Raw genomic sequence first — 13,289 nt, 5'->3', positions numbered from 1 at the left:
GCATCATTTTCATTCGATATTTCCTATTCGCTTGAAACGCATGTGCATGCAAGTTTGGCTCCCTGACTCTCGACGATTAATTTAGCGACCGGCATCCCCTCGAAGTCTGGCTTGTTCTTTCTGCGGGAGTATTCTTCAGCGTGAGTGCCGGGTAGCGTCGTACGAACAGCGTCACTCATTAGCCTCAGATGCACCCTTGGAATTTGCACTACGCTCAATTAAATGTCCCTCGAAGTGGCGCTCGCGCCCGACTCAGTAGCGAACCGAGGATCTCTGCCAGGGGGGGGGGGGGGGGGGGGGGGGGGGGAGGTTGACAGTTTGCCAATACCATCTAAACAACACTAATTTCGATTTCTTCACGGGAAATTGTCAAAAAAATGCGCTTTTTGCGAGTGTGCAGACGATTGCGCGTCTTACATCTAAGTTGCAGTACTCAAATGCGTAAGGAAAGAAAAGGGGTTAAACAAAAGGGGGGCGGGGGGGGGATTAAGTCGGCCTCAGGGGGGGGTTACAACCCCCGAATCGCCCCCCCCCCCCCCCCCCCGTCGGTGCGCCACTGGCCCGACTAATGCAGTTGAAACATTTGCTCGGCGCAACGATCTGCAAGCTCACATTTCGCTGAAAGCTCTGGGTCTCGTGGCGTCAGAATTTGGGATATTTTAACCTGTGGCTTGCATGTTTGCAGCCGAACTTACGACTCGACGCAATGAAAGTGCCGCCCCTCCGGCTAGTTTTCTTCTGTGCAGGAACACAGAAGCCTAGAGAGCTTCGTATTCACGAGCATTACGCTTCGCTCCTTAAACTTCTAAGTAAATTACAGGAACTGGGAGAACTATCGTGATTGCGAGCGCAGCGCACCGTGACGTCAGTGTGTTAACAGATGATACAAACGATCGCTTTTGAAAATTACTCATTGCAGCAAGAAATATCACACTTTTATGCACTCTGTCAACATAATTTAACCATTTCTTTTTCATATTTTACCATCAAAACCAGTGCAGTAACAACATACTCAGTAGCAGACGACGCGCGCTTCGCAACAGGCCTCTGACCGCAGCCTTACTCCTGCTGTCATCACGCGGAAAAGTAGTGAACTACGCAAGTCCGCACCACGTCGGCATATCGCCTCCGAGATTTGGTGCGCCGGTCGTTTCCAACCGGCGCGCGCACATCTCGCAGGCCATAATCGGCACCTTGATCGGCACGGTCCACCTACCCATTTAGCCACCGTAGTACAGTGGAGTTTGCGGTTACTCTGCTGCCATCTGCCGCAGCGACGTGACAGCACTGGGGAGGTTGCTCTGCGGCTCGGCCGGCTCGACACGTATTCTAGTATTCTATCAAGACTATTTAGAAGGCGTTGATTCTATGGTTCCCGCGCCCTGCACTTCGTGTCGACCACGGTTGGAGCCGTCTTGCTTGGTTCATTAGCCGCTTTTTGTGTTTTTCGGATGCGTCTTGCGACAGTGCAATGGCATGTGCTTCACGGGTAAGCGTAGGAATTGAGGGAGGTGCGAAAAAGAACAAATGCTGGAACCGGCGATACTGCTGCGTGAAGGACTGTCACAACCACGAAGGCCAGCCCGGCATAAAGTTGTACAGGTTTCCTGGCAGGCCTTACGAACTAGAACGGCGTAAGAAATGGATCGCAGCTGTGAGGAGAGTAAAGTAAGTCAGCTTCTTTCATCATATTTGTGAGAAGGGTTTGTTTTGTCAATCGTGCTACACGGTGCGCGTTCCGCAGCTCGTTGTGCGACGCCAGCGGTCACGGCCTGGTCAGCGCTCAACATTTAAAAGAAAATTGTCACGACTGTGACGATTTGACGACTTCTTAGCATTTGTTACGATCAGGATTACACATGGCGTGTGCGATGAGCAACATTTTATGCCGAGGACGCTTATTTTATGCTGGCTACCGCCAATTCATTGACGATCAACGTCGCCGTTTTAAGGCGTGCGATTTTCTCTTACGAATTTACATTTGCAAAATCGCATTGCAAACGCATAGCGCATTGGCAAGCAAAGGAATTCGCAAGCGAAATCGCACCTTCTGGAAGGGGCATAATGACCAACGATCATTGTACATGATGAAAAACGAACATTCGCGTCATGTAAATTAAGCTCGCGTGGTTAATAAATCTCATTTTTCAGCGCAGCAGATGGCTCCGAATGGGTCCCGACCGAATCAACCAGGATTTGCTCTAAGCATTTCGTCAATGAAGAAAAAAGCACCATAGAAAGTCATCCTGGCTACAACCCGACGCTTTTTCCAGACGTTTACAAAGTGCGGCAAGCTGACGGAACCAAACGGTATGGAGCATTTCGATAGCTTTATTTTTATTTTATTTTTCATTTGTGCAACTCACTTTAGCTCATGTATTCAGCCGAATCAGTTTAGAGCGGTTCAGCCCAAGGAAATTGCAAATTCATGTTAGAATTCTAGAGCACAGTTAAATGACCTACATGTGAAGTTACTCGGAGCCACAGTGAACCTATTTATTTAGCATTGTAATTGTAATGCTTGTGGCACTCCTTGCGTTTCCAGGTGTAGAGGAACGAGAACCAAAGCACCAAGCTGTTGCTCCGAGACTACTGACAGGGTGTACGAAAGGGCACGAAGGACACTACCATCGACCCTGGATGTCCTCTGCATGGCGATTGATGTAATGGAAAATCCAAAAGGGGACAAGGTGAGGCCACTGTAATGGTACTCAGATAATGATCTTTTTTATTGCTCTGATGCAGTGCAGTCAATGCACTATTAGAGTTGTCCTTTTTTTTTGTGCAGGAACACTGTGGCAGTGTTCGAAGCAGGTATGGTCGAGCTCGTAATGGTCAATAGTTCTAGTTAAATAGACTGGAACACCAATTGCACTGTAAAAACAGGCACTGCCCAGATGTGAAGTGCGATGTAATCTGGTGCTGCCATAGAAATATTTTTGTTCGGTGTATCTTGCTTGTTTGTGCGGGCCAAGTCAAGGGCGAGCTGCCTCTACTCTCGTTGTGAACAGGTGTTGCGAACAGCATCATTTTCTTTGCAGTCCTAACATGCAGCTAGACTAAACCTAGGTTTGTAACATGTGCATGCTTCTTTGAGAAAACGGAGTTTATGCATCTATTCCTGGTTTTAGGGAATGTCGATTAAGTGTTAAAGAACATAAACTCCCATGATCACTGATATAAGCCTAGTGTGTTCAGAAATGTCACGTTTTATTAGCATTTTTCTTTGTGCTTCTCTAAACTTGTGTGACTGCATTTCTTGATGTGTGATAGTTGGTGCATTATCTTCTCACCCAAATAATGTATTTTATCCTCACTTTGTTTTTCTCCTTTAGTAATGAATCAGGCTGACTTGCTGTTTGCATGTGTGTTTGCTTCTCCTTCATAACAATGATTCTTTTTTCACTGAACTCCTCCTGGTTGAAGGCCAACTTCAACGAAATTTCACTTGGGCCAAATTGCCTACAAATGCTTAGCGTATACTATCAATGTAATCTTCGCAAAGCCGCTGGGCTGGTAATTTTCAAATGTTTTTCATTGGCAGCCTTTAAATAGCACCTATGCAGACAAAATGTACACCTGGTGGCAAAGTGGTAGTGATGCCGAAATGTCGAACGTTGGAGAACCGTACACGACTGCTGATCTCTCAGTTGCGCCTAGGCGCCCAAGCGCATCGCTCACTCAACGCGCGCAAGTGGATGGTTGTCTCTATGGGCGTGCTTTCTCATTGCACACGTGAATCGAACTGTTACAAGAACATCGACGCATTGCGTGGCCGTTGAGTGCTTGAACACGTACTCGAACACAAGCAATGGTTGTGCATTACGTAACGCTGAGTAGAGCTGCAGCATGGTGTAGATGCTGCAGCAAGCCATGCAAGAATGTGATGCCGCCAGAGCAAAATCGGCGAAATGTTACTGTGGCCGGAGCCCGGCCTATCTGGCCGCGAGTTTACGCGCACTTAGCACCGAGCCCACGGCCGTGATAGAGGGTAGACGCCTCTTGCCCGGCCATGCCGAGCCTCAGCTACTTGTCATCCTTTATTACAGATGGTGGCAGTTGTCCTTAACAGTCAACGAGTCCGGCGTTTACAGCCTGCCAGGCAGAAGTCGGTGAAATCAGTTACATCATATTCGAGACGCTAAGATCGCTAAAAGTTTACCCTGCACTTTAAACTTGACCTGCAGCAGCACGGCGATAAGTTCTTGCCACAGCGAGCGAGAGCTTTGTTGTTTGTCGAAGGCAACAACTGAACACGCTCGCATCCAAGGAGGTTATATGCTCGCATCAGTGAACCCGAACTGTATATATGTCAGCAGCCTATTGGTCAGCCAAGCTAGCGCGCGATGCACCCTGTTCCAGCGGCTCTGGTGTGTGATAGGACATGTTCAATATCCGCACCAGCCACACTAGACTGTAGAGCGTCCAGTTATCGCCGACGTAGCTTAAAGCTGTGCCACGTGTGGATCGCGTCTGTGTTGAGCTTTCTCACTTTACCTTGGCCATCCCAATGCGCTCTTGTACGAGTGGAGGCAGAACGCATTGAGGCTCTGCTTGACTGGGAGAATACTTCGCATTAAAAGAACAGCGCGGGTGCGCAACTGCGTTGGCACAGTGCACGAAGCAGCTTGCAAAGAATACTGGCTAGCAGACGTCTAGGACCTGTTTGCTGATACATGGGAACGGTATACAATCAAAGGAAGCAGACGACCCAGGCGCTGCTTCTCTGCAGTCTCCAAAGTACGCCACTTCCAGTCAGTGTTAATGGTCGCGTTTTATCAGTTTCGGTATAAAAAACTTATATTTTTCCGAGCGTTTTGAGACGCACCCACTCGCATTTCAAGCATATGACTTTTTCAGGGAGGCTGCTATACATCTAAATTAGCTGAAACTGAGCTTTTTACGTGGTCCAGAATTTCGTTGCAGTTGGCCTTTAAAAGCAGTGCTCATGTGTCGCGCTTTTATTTAGTTTTTATCTCTTGTACTAGAGCAGGTGAACGGATTTGAATGTTTATTGCAGTCGTAAATTTTGTCATTAGGTTATACTATTTTTCGAGCAGAACCGTCATTAAAGAGTAATCATGCTAACCCAACACAGAACCCTTAACCCTTGTCTGTTTCTCTTCCTAGGCTTGCCAAACTGAGGGTGCGGACACAACTGGCACTGGCACACTTTGTGTGTTCTTATGTTCTGTACAGGGGAGTGACGCTTGTAGTCAAGTCAGTCATATGTGTTTCAGAGATGCTGAAACAGAGTGCAGGCCCTCGACTGTTTCCCGCCACTGTGGCGCAAACTACAGATAGGGGTGCTTTACGGCTGTGACAGTTCGAAAGACTTCACTAAGGGTTAGTAAGTTCGCCAAGAAGACCATGAATTCCAACCAAAGTGCCAGCTGTGCGGTCTGCCCCACATGACAGCGAGAAGAGATTGCAAGAAGCGATTGAAGCCAGCACCCCTACCGCTACGAATAAGGGAAGCAAGAAATAGGTCGAAGAGCAGACTGCGGGCAAACAGCACCTCAGAAGAGGAGGCGGAAGGCAGGTCCAAGTCCCAGTCACAATGCTGCCACCAGCAACAACACAGGAACAGAAGGTGAGCTGGGCACACCTTGTCAAGCCTCTCAACGCTCCCTCCCCAGACTTCTTAGCTAACACACATCAGCAGTAGCAAATCACGAAGCTGGAAAAAATGGTAGAATCACTCAGGGAACTGAACACTAAGCTAATGAAAAGAAAATTACGAGTGCCATGACTGAAAAGTTCGGAAAGATAAACACAACCATCCTCAAGATGGGACAGGTTATTGACGCCCTCACCAACACGATCAACAACCTAACCATCAGGACTGACGAGACTGATCGGTGCCTCGCCACCCTTGAACAAGAACGAGAACAACTAAGAAAAAAGCCGAATCAGACCAGCGTAGAAACAATGAGGTCCTACACCTCAAAATGGTGATTAAGAAGGGAAAGGACAAAATGCTCAAAATCTGGCAATGGAACTGTCAATCGATATGACGTAAAACGCAAAACCTTCTACAATTCACCTGCAGTCATCAACTGGACATCATCGCCCTACAGGAGACAGCAACCACCGAACTCAAACTCTGCGGCTATGAGACCCACATAGCCGAGGGGAGGATGGCCATTCTCATGAAGAAGCAGCACACAATACATCAGCATTACATCAATCGGAACAGAACATACCCTCGTAGAAGTAATACCGGGAGTGAAGACACTCCAGTCCCTCTTTATACTAAACGTGCACAGTCCGCCGTCTGAAACCCTAAATGACTTCGATGGGCTCCTCACGGCCAACAAAAAACATCACCTAAGGACCGAAATTAATCGTACTCTGCGACTTCAATGCACCCCATGTCGCCTGGGGTTACCACGTCACCAACAAAAAGGGCAACAATGTGCACGACGTGGCTGAACAGTATGGCTTGACGTTGTGGAACGACCTTCACATTCCCACCAGGGTGGGAAACAGCGTCTGGAGGGACACCAGCCCCGACTTCACCCTCTCCATCGGCATACGGCAGGTCCTATGGGCGAGGGTGGACGAAACCTTGGGGAGTGATCACCGCATTGTTCAGACAATAATACGACACCACAACACCCCCTTGAGGACGGGCCAGGCCAAGATCATGGACTGGACCGCAAGAATGAAAACTGGATGAAGCGAATCGTCGAAATGGGGGACAAGCATACCAAGACAGTCGAACTCAGCATCGACAACCCTGAGATGGACTCCCACTAGCTCCACCTGTGGGAAGCGAGGCGGGGCCTGCTCAGAAGATGGAAGAAGCAGAAAAGAAATCGCAAAGTCAGGCTCCGCATCACCGGCATTACGAGGCAAGCGGAAGAGTACGCCGAGGACCTGGCCAGACAAAACTGGAACCAGGTGTGCGACCGGCTCTAAGGCACCTTTAGCAACCACCAGACGTGGGCGTTCCTGAAGACATTGCTAGCCAAGACGGAATTGAAGGCCATCACGGGACAACAGATCCAGCGGTTGATTCACAACTTCCAGGGGACGGAGGAAGACGTCCTGCAAGTCGTCACCGAAAGGTACTTGGGCACAACACCAACAGCCCCCTGTCACCCTGCCAGAGTACACAGGCCAACCCAACCCAGAGCTGGACAACCCTTTCACCGAGGCAGAGGTCCTGGCCGCGCTGGGGAAATTGATGACGAACATGACGCCCGGGAGACACAGAATAAATAATACCATGCTTCGCAACTTGCATGCCGAGGCCACGACACGACTACTAAAGTACAAAAACAAATACTGGGAAAGCGGCAAGATCCCTGCCACGAGGAACGATGCGGACGTGACCATGATACCGAAACCTAAGAAAACCGTCAATCTACAAAACCTGGGGCCGATCTCCCTCACGTCGTGTGCAGGCAAGCTATTCGAACACATGGTTCACAACCGGCTTTCCCTGTACCTGGAGGAAGAGGGATTCCTGGCAAGCACCATGTACGGCTTTCGACCATACCTTTCAACAAAAAACGTACAACTATGTCCGGGACTTCCCGACAGACCAGACGGCCACGGGGGGACTGGCCCACCGGAGAATGTAAAAGCTCAGAGTCCCGCAGAAAGGAACCCCTCAGGGCTCAGTAATCTCCCCGCTGCTATTCAACTGTGCTATGAGGGGCTTGCCACTGCTCCTGAGGGAAATAAAGGGCATTGAGCATGCGTTATACTGGGAGAGCAGCAAGACACGCTGCAGGAGGCGGTTGGCAATACCGAGAGCTACCTGTGTGAGTGCAACCTCGCGTGCGCCCCGGAGAAGTCAGAGCTGCTGGTGTTGAGGGGGAGGACGAGGAGGCATCCTCCACTGGAGACGCCGGACCTCGAAGTGACGCTGAACAGCGTAAGAATATCCAAGGTGAACACGCTCTGAGTCCTGGGGCTCACTTTGGAAAAGGACGGCGCTACCATCAACCAACTCAGCAAGACCATCGCCTTAAGGAGCAAGATACGCTCAGGATAGTGCAGACCCTGGTTACCAGTAGGGTGACGTACAGCCTTACCTGGGACTCAAATACAGCGAGCGTGACAAGCTGGACGCCCTGATATGGAAGGCACACAAGACGGCGTTAGGGTTAGCCCAAACGGTATCAAAGCTACTGAGCCTGGGTATCCATAATGTTTAGGAAGAGCTAGTGGAAGCTCATAGAATGAGCTGACTCAAGCTGACCAAGCCGGGAAAAGACACCCTGAGAAGCCTGGGATACCAAGTAGAAGACAACGACAAAGGCAAGAAAAGAATATCGCTGCAGCTACAAAACAACATCAAAGTCATGACGCTGCCACGCAACATGCATCCCGAGTATCACAAGGGAAGAACAGCGAGAATCTAAATGCTCAGAAAGGCGTACGAAGACGACGAGGATGTCCGCTACGTAGACGCTGCAAAGTACAGAGGGGTGGAGGCGCACGCCGTCAGCGTGGCGATTGGTAGAGAACAGCTCGCGGCTGCGTCAGTTGCTACCTGGGACATGGACTCATCCGAAGAGACGGCGATCGGCCTCACGGCTACCGCAGCGAGTGTGATCAAAATACCTTACAGGCACCATGAGGAGCATTGAGTGAGGGGGACATCATTGCAAGACAGTTCTACACTTGAGTGCTGCAACGATGGGTAGAAATCATCGTTGCAAAACAGGTTTACAAATGAAGAAGACGGGGTAGCGAACAAAACATTGGATAAATTTTATCATGCACATAAGCAAACATTGTGTAAAAAAAAGTGTAGTTTAAAGCAGGAAAAGGAAAACAAAAAGCGATACTAACAATGCTTAAACAGAAATTACAGTTCGGGGTAGCTTACAAAACATCGTTTTACCACACACATTGCTCGTGCACATAATAAAAAGAAGTGTAGCTGGAAGCATGAAAAAGAAAAAAAATCTGCGTAACATTACGTAGATATACAGAACATAGCATACAGAATGACACATATTTAGAAAAGAAACTGCAGGTTCAGGAGTTGCTCAAATTCATATCTGTCCATTTACATGACAGTGCTCTTGGGAAGGGAATTCCACAAGTGGATGGCTCGTGGCAAAGCTGACAAATTAAATGCATCCTTGTTTCCGTAGATGCGATTGAAATTTAACTCATTATTCAGTTTTTCGTGAAATGCACCTTGTATGTTCCAGCAGCAAAGACGATAACTTCATATGATTGACATATTTATGGGAGCAAGGACAGCAATGCCACGTCACGATCGACGACTATACTTGGTGCATGAAGTGAAAGGTCTACTTTGATTCGAGTTATGCTTGACTGCCTATTGTAATTGCAGGAAATGAATCGACTAGCTCGGTTTTGGATGGCTTCTAACGTGCAGATTAAGTACTCGTGATGAGGAGACCATATTGGGGATGCGAACTCCAGCTGTGGATGGATAAAAGTCTGGAAAACTAACCTGCAGATGTTAGACGGAGATTTACATAGGTTGCGATGAATGTACCTTAGTGTTTTTGAAGCATTAGCGCATATGGTTGTTATATGAATCCCAGGAAAGATTTGGTGCGAGATTAACACCTTGATATTTGTACAGTGAAGCTTCCAATACTGGATCCGCATTTATATAATAAGAAAAACTCGAGTTAAAGTGCTTGTGTGTTTAAGTAATTACTTCACATTGAGATGAATTAAGTGTCATTTGCCAGGTGTTGCACCAGTCGCTAATGCATTGAAGGTCACCTTGAATAAGGTGGTCCTCGAAGCGGGTAATTGGTCGGTATAATATACAATCATTGGCAAAAATTTGCCTGCAAGAAGAGATGTTATTGGGCAGGTCATGAATGTAAATTAGAAAAAGCAATGGCCCCTGTGGTACAGCGGAAGTTACGTAGGCGCGGGGCTACGTAAAATTGTTCACAACTGTCAATTTCTGACGATTAGTTAGGAAGTTACGGATCCAAGATAGTTACGGATCCAAGATAGAAACTGTTATCCAAGATAACAGTTTAATATGAGAGCAGTTAATTTGGAAATCAAACTGCTGTGAGCTACACAGTTGAAAGCCTTAGAAAAGTCGATAAAGAGGCAATCTGTTTGAATGTTATGGTCCATGTGAGAATGAGAATGTCCATGTCAGTAATGAGCTCTAGTAACTGTGTTTCGCTGATAAACCTTTCCTGAAGCCGTGCTGGTTAGTAAAGAGAAAATTATTTGATTCAAGCTGTTCATATATGTGAGATGCTATCTTATGCTCGAGCAATTTTGCAGCATATGCTTGTTACTGAAATTGGACGGTTGTTTTCAGAGGAATTCTTGCTGCCACTTTTGTGCACAGGTACCACTTTAGCAATTTTTTAATCAGAGGGGAGCAGACCTGATGATAATGACTGGCAGAAAATATGGTACCAAATTTTACTAGATATGGAAGTGGTATTTTTTAAAACTTTAGAGTTAATATTATCGACTCCTGAAGAGCTAGATATTTTGAGGTTATTAATGAGACATGCGATACCATCTTCAGTAATATTGATGGGTTCCATGTACTGGCTGTCGAAATCAGCGACTTCAGGAATGAGTGAAAGGTCTTCATTTGTGAACATGGATGAAAAAAAAGTGTTAAAGACTGCGGGGCATTCACTATCAGTGAGCGGAACTTCATTCTTGCCATCTAATGAAATATGGTGCGAACCGCGATCAGGTGATATTGCCTGCCAAAACTTTTTGAGGTTGGACTTAATAATAGAAGGTAGATCATGGGAATAGTATTTATCTTTAGCCTCACTTACAGCTGAGCAGTACATTTTCAAACATAGGTTATATCTTTCCCAAGCCGTGGGCGAGCCTGTGTGCTTCGCATTCGTGTATAACCGTTTCTTCTTATTCCTTAGCCTTCAAAGGTACTGGGTGAACCAGGGATTCGTTTTATCACCAGTTATTTTGATTAGCGGGATATACGAAGGACGTTCCGAAAGTAAGTTTCATCATTTATATTCACACGGACACTTTATTGCCAAAAAAAGTTACACCATGGCATCATGAACTATAACACCTTGCACTATTTTTCCACATAGTTGCCACCAGCATTGAGACATTTGTCGTAGCGTGAAATCAGTTTGAAGAAACCACTCTGGTAAAACTCGGTGGCCTGCGATGCAAGAAATTGTCGCACAGCCTGCTCCACCTCAGCATTGCTTTGGAAGTGACATCCCGAGAGTGCGGCTTTCAATGCAGGAACAGGTGAAAGTCCGATGGGGCAAGATCGGGTCTGTAGGCCGAGTGATCCAATCTCTCCCATCTGAAGCGACGAACCTGATCGTGTGTGAGCCTTGTGTGTGGTTTTGCGTTCTCATCCAAAAGCACAACACCTTCACTCAAGAGCCCTGGTCTTTTTCATCGAATGGCGGACCTGAGTTTGGTGAGGGTGCCGCAGTAGCATGCCATATTGATCGTCCCTTCACGGTGGAAATCCTTTCGTGTCCCAGAACATTGTGGCCATTACCTTTCCTGCTGAGGGTGGCACTTTGAATTTTTTCCTCGCTGGTGAATCGGGATGCTTCCACATCATTGAGGCAACCTTGGTTTCGGGAGTAAAGTGGTGCACCCATGTATCATCACCTGTGAGGGTTCTGAACAGAAACTCATTTCCCTCTTGCACGTACCGCATCAAGTGATCGATGCTGATTCCCATTCGTGTGGTCTTGTGATCCGGGGTCTCGTTTCTCGGCACGCATCTTGCAGACACCTTTTGGTAACCCAACAAATCATGCAGCATGGGAGAGGGCCTGAGCATCACCATTACTCGGTATGGACACCACGTCTGACATCGTTATGCACCTGTCCGCAAACACCATGTCCTGTACTCTAGTAATGTTTTCATTCGTGGATGTGGAGGGACACCCACTTCAACCTTCATCCTCCACACTCTACCTTCCTTCACTGAACATGCGACGCCAGCAACCAAGCATTTGACGAGGCATGACCTCTTCACCATACACGATCTGTAGGCGTTCATGGATGATGGACACACTAGTCCCACGTGCCCATTCATACCGGATAACAGCACGCACTCCCATTGACCACGTTGTCAGCACACATCTGTCTGCCATCGTGATTTGTACTCGAATAACCTTGGGCACACCAGTCTGCTGCTACACTCTCTTCTTCGTCGCTCTGCGCATGCGTCATTCCTCCTCTGCTGACACTCCTTCCATCATTGAACCAGCAACGGGTGTGGATTCTTAAGGCGATTGTTTGTTTCACCTGTTGCACCATGTTCTCCTTCAAAAAAATTATGAAACTTACTTTCGGAACGTCCCTCGTACTTTTTTACTAATGTGCAGAGCTTTTCCTTGAAAAGAAACCAGGTTTCGTTAATTGACCAACCAGAAAACAAAGGTAATAAAGTGTGAGAAAGAAACATCTCAAGTTCCTCATTTATTTTGTTGTAGTCACCTTTGTTATAGTCACGGATAGCTTTCTTAGTGATGCTTGTAGACGGCAAGGAGTCATTAAGAGTAAGTTGAAGCAACTTATGATCACTAAAGCCTTCTAAGCAAGTCACTTCACCAAATGTTTCAGGGGTGCTAGTAAGAACTAAGTCCAATATGCTAGTGCTGCAGGTGGGTTGGGTAACCATTTGGAATAAATTATAATCTAACGTTAAATAAATTCAGTTGAAGACCTACAGGATGATAGAAGTCATTCCAGGCAGTGGAAAATTGGAAGTCTCCAAGGGGATAAATGATATCAGCCTGACAGATATTAATTGCTTTTGTAATGCTATAGCGCAGTTCAACAAGAAAACACTAATTCTAATCGGGAGGGCGATAGCAGCCTCCAATTAACACTTTGTCGTTACGGTTAGACATTCTTCGTTATGGCCTGCTAGCCCCCCCCCGGGTAAAAATTGGAGGTGCTTAAGTTTCGTTTCGCCGTTAAGAGTGGAACGCGATAGCATTCAAAGTTCCCTGACTGCTCACGCTTCCTGGCAACTAGCAGCTTATGTAAATGTAATATGTTTATCGGGAAACGCTGGCAGTGAACGCTTTCGTGAACTTTCTGGTAAAAACGCGGCCTCTTGCGTGGGCCGATCCCGGTGGTATCGCACAGTCGCGGCAACACATTTACATCATTTTCAGGTTTCTGTTATTGTTTCACACTTTTAATATTTCAGCCTGAGAAGATCTAACATAAAAGGCATGCACTGTCGGTGTCTTCTTTGATGACATTTGTTTCAGGGCTGTCAATCTCAAAATTCCGAGGAATAACTTTGTCAAAAATGTGAGACAAGGTATGAGCAA

At 47.1% G+C, this 13,289-nt stretch overlaps 1 long non-coding RNA gene across 1 annotated transcript; it reads left to right on the top strand.

Moving 5' to 3' along the window:
• The first annotated feature begins 1,365 nt into the window (after positions 1-1,365).
• LOC125940240 (uncharacterized) lies at positions 1,366-12,880 on the top strand. The gene is made up of 4 exons (XR_007463472.1): positions 1,366-1,668; positions 2,152-2,310; positions 2,546-2,690; positions 5,131-12,880. It is a non-coding gene; the product is annotated as an uncharacterized LOC125940240 (long non-coding RNA).
• Positions 12,881-13,289: the final 409 nt, after the last annotated feature.

The sequence above is a fragment of the Dermacentor silvarum genome, chromosome 9 (assembly GCF_013339745.2).
Source record: "Dermacentor silvarum isolate Dsil-2018 chromosome 9, BIME_Dsil_1.4, whole genome shotgun sequence".
Taxonomy (NCBI): Eukaryota; Metazoa; Arthropoda; class Arachnida; order Ixodida; family Ixodidae; genus Dermacentor; species Dermacentor silvarum.
Note: the sequence above shows the minus strand (reverse complement) of the source record. Positions and strands in the feature narration are given on the sequence as shown.